We start from the raw sequence: 4,107 nt of genomic DNA on the forward strand, positions 1-4,107 counted from the left end.
ACTTATTACGAAGCCCGTGCCCACTATAAAAGCAGAAACCCAATGCGAAAGGATTTAATACTAATACCAAAACTACACATCTTGTTACAGACACTTTTAATCCCAATGTCTCACAAGGAAATATCGCCAACTTTACGTGATATTTTGAGAAGAAAAAAGCTAACTAGCGATATAACACTCCAGCAATCGAGGCCGCTCTAATATTTGGCCTTAATTATGATAGTAAACAGCTATGATCTCGGACTGGCCCAGCGGTTCTAGGCGCTACAGTCTGGAACCGCGCGACCGCTACGGTCGCAGGTTCGAATCCTGCCTCGGGCATGGATGTGTGTGATGTCGTTAGGTTTAAGTAGTTCTAAGTTCTAGGGCACTTATGACCTCAGCAATTGAGTCCTATAGTGCTCAGAGCCATTTGAACCATTTTTTACAACTTTTATGCTTTGCGCGTTTGCCATTTGCTACGCACCGCTGCGGCCGATTAATGCCTGAGCATGAGGTACTGAGTAAGAGGTTTATGAAATAGTGTTCTGATATCTGTAACATACTTCGTTCACTGTGTCAAAGTGCACGGTTGCTGATCTGTAGCTGGTGCCAGACATCTCTTTTTACTTTGAACATTTTTTATATTGCAATTCACAAATGCAATGTAAATGAATGAAACGAACGAGTGTGTCATTAAAGAAGTAGCGGAGCGTTATTTAATTATAATCACTGTTGTCCGTTACCTTTTCTGGATTTTAAATCTGTCATAGTTAACGTGAAGTACGTTTGCATGGCATGCACTATTCTTCAAAGTGATTGGCATGATTAAATTGCGTATCTAAAATCATTAACTACGTTTCATAATAATTCTTTAGTTGCTTAAATTTATTCATTTCGATTTATCTGCAGAATGTTAATACGACAACATTTTTAAAATAATATTGGCGCATATGTTTGTGAGGTGGACATGTGCTCATGCTAACCAGTTACACATTTTTCCCGCAAAATAGCATGTTTCTCGAACAAGATACGAAAACAAATTGGGCAGATATGTATCTCCCCCTTCCTCTTCCCTCGCTTTCTACAGGCCGCAAATAAAAGGAGGATGAGGAGACTGGTGTTTAACACCACGTCGGCAACGAGGTCATTCGAGCACAAGCTCGGGTTAGGGAACGATGGAGAAGGAAAGCAGCTGAGCCCTTTCGAAAGAAGCATCCCAGCATTTGCCTTAAGTGGTTTACGGAAATAACGGGAAACCTAAATCAAGACGGCCAGACGCGGGTCTGAACCATCATCCACCGAATACGAGTCCAATGTACTAACCAATCCTCTACTCCACTTGGTCCACGGATGAGAGGGTTCTGGTTCTCCCTCCAGTGTACAGTACTTCATGGATACAGTGGGGTGGAGAGAGTGAAAACTAAATGGTGCGAAAAAATTAGAAACGGTACTGCCAGAAGGTCATAGCTGCATACTATCAGAATAATGGATCAAATTTTTGTGCAGAAGAGATCGGTGGTGTTCATATCTTGCAAGTGTGCTTTTTTCGCCTTAAAATATAATGAGCAATCAAAAAGTTTACATTCGAAGGCCACGCTAACTCTTTGCCTTCAAGTCATTGATTACTAGGGCAGTTCAATAGGTAATGCAACACATTTTTTTTCTGAAACAGGGGTTGTTTTATTCAGCATTGAAATACACCAGGTTATACCCCAATCTTTTAGCTACACAACACTATTTTTCAACGTAATCTCCATTCAATGCTACGGCCTTACGCCACCTTGAAATGAGGGCCTGTATGCCTGCACGGTACCATTCCAATGGTCGATGTCGGAGCCAACGTCGTACTGCATCAATAACTTCTTCATCATCCGCGTAGTGCCTCCCATGGATTGCGTCCTTCATTGGGCCAAACATATGGAAATCCGACGGTGCGAGATCGGGTCTGTAGGGTGCATGAGGAAGAACAGTCCACTGAAGTTTTGTGAGCTCCTCTCGGGTGCGAAGACTTGTGTGAGGTCTTGCGTTGTCATGAAGAAGGAGAAGTTCGTTCAGATTTTTGTGCCTACGAACACTCTTCAATTTCTGAAGAGTAGCACAATACCCTTCAAAGTTGATCGTTTGACCATGGGGAAGGACATCGAACAGAATAACCCCTTCAGCGTCCCAGAAGACTGTAACCATGACTTTACCGGCTGAGGGTATGGCTTTAAAATTTTTCCTGGTAGGAGAGTGGGTGTGGCGCCACTCCATTGATTGCCGTTTTGTTTCAGGTTAGAAGTGATGAACCCATGTTTCATCGCCTGTAACAATCTTTGACAAGAAATTGTCACCCTCAGCCACATGACGAGCAAGCAATTCCGCACAGATGGTTCTCCTTTGCTCTTTATGGTGTTCGGTTAGACAGCGAGGGACCCAGCGGGAACAAACCTTTGAATATCCCAACTGGTGAACAATTGTGACAGCACTACCAACAGAGATGTCAAGTTGAGCACTGAGTTGTTTGATGGTGATCCGTCGATCATCTCGAACGAGTGTGTTCGCACGCTCCGCCATTGCAGGAGTCACAGCTGTGCACGGCCGGCCCGCACGCGGGAGATCAGACAGTCTTGCTTGACCCTGCGGCGATGATGACACACGCTTTGCCCAACGACTCACCGTGCTTTTGTCCACTGCCAGATCACCGTAGACATTCTGCAAGCTCCTATGAATATCTGAGATGCCCTGTTTTTCCGCCAAAAGAAACTCGATCACTGCCCGTTGTTTGCAACGCACATCCGTTACAGACGCCATTTTAACAGCTCCGTACAGCGCTGCCACCTGTCGGAAGTCAATGAAACTATACGAGACGAAGCGGGAATGTTTGAAAATATTCCACAAGAAATTTCCGGTTTTTTTCAACCAAAATTGGACGAGAAAAAAAATGTGTTGCATTACTTATTGAACTGCCCTCGTACATACCCGCATCGGAGTAGTGCTAGGTAGCATATGCTGCAGCAACACCCTCAAACGGAAACTTTTTGATCGCCACTTATATGAAGTCATGTTGGTGATGTTGGCTTGTGAGCATCAACCTCGAGCATTCTCTCCATACTCTTGTATAATGACCAAGCTTAAAATAAATTACTGCTGGTGACTGGGCACATGGAGCACCATGCTCCAACATGAAACTTCCTGACCGATTAAAACTGTGTGCTGGGCCGAGACTCGAACTCGGGACCTTTGCCTTTCGCGGGCAAGTGCTCTACCAACTGAGCTACCCAAGCACGGCTCACAGCCCGTCCTCACAGCTTTACTTCTGCCAGTACCTCCTCTCCTACCTTCCAAACTTTACAGAAGCTCTCCTGCGAACCTTGCAGAACTAGCACTCCTGAAAGAAAGGATATTGCGGAGACATGGCTTAGCCACAGCCTGGGGGATGTTTCCAGAATGAGATTTTCACTCTGCAGCGGAGTGTGCACTGATATGAAACTTCCTGACGGATTAAAACTGTGTGCCAGGCCGAGACTTGAACTCGGGACCTTTGCCTTTCGCGGGCAAGTTTGGAAGGTAGGAGAGGAGGTACAGGCAGAAGTAAAGCTGTGATGACGGGCTGTGAGTTGTGCTTGGTTAGCTCAGTTGGTAGAGCACTTGCCCGCGGAAGGCAAAGGTCCCGAGTTCGAGTCTCGGCCCGGCACACAGTTTTAATCTGTCAGGAAGATTCGTATCAGCGCACACTCCGCTGCAGAGTGAAAATCTCATTCATGCTCCAACATGTTACACAGCCCACAGTCAGCTGGATGCAAACCACCAACTATTTAATTAGTGTGTCCCTAAAATCGCTTAAATCAAGTAATGGGTCCACTTTCACGAATCTAATCTTCCATCCATTCATCCAATTCAAGAAATTAGGCATTTTTACTGTAATTACGCTGAAACGATGTTGTTGATCGCTCTCCCACGACGTCCTGCTTTCTTTTGACAGCAGATGTAATGACGTCAGCAATGCACATACCATTATAAGCCAGAACCGTTGCTGCTGCCCCAAAGTTGTGGGCGGAAAGGTGGGGGTGCGTTCTACAAGTAATGTGGCGACAGCAGATTCAGGAGAGCTCAGTTAGCAATAACATTCTTTGTTCTGCAAGA

The 4,107-nt window shown here is 45.3% G+C and overlaps 1 non-coding gene across 1 annotated transcript; it reads right to left on the reverse strand.

Annotated features, from left to right (window-relative positions):
• Positions 1-3,174: 3,174 nt before the first annotated feature.
• Trnas-cga (transfer RNA serine (anticodon CGA)) lies at positions 3,175-3,249 on the reverse strand. The gene has a single exon. It is a non-coding gene; the product is annotated as a tRNA-Ser (tRNA).
• Positions 3,250-4,107: the final 858 nt, after the last annotated feature.

The sequence above is a fragment of the Schistocerca serialis genome, chromosome 1, assembly GCF_023864345.2.
Source record: "Schistocerca serialis cubense isolate TAMUIC-IGC-003099 chromosome 1, iqSchSeri2.2, whole genome shotgun sequence".
NCBI classification, from domain to species: Eukaryota; Metazoa; Arthropoda; class Insecta; order Orthoptera; family Acrididae; genus Schistocerca; species Schistocerca serialis.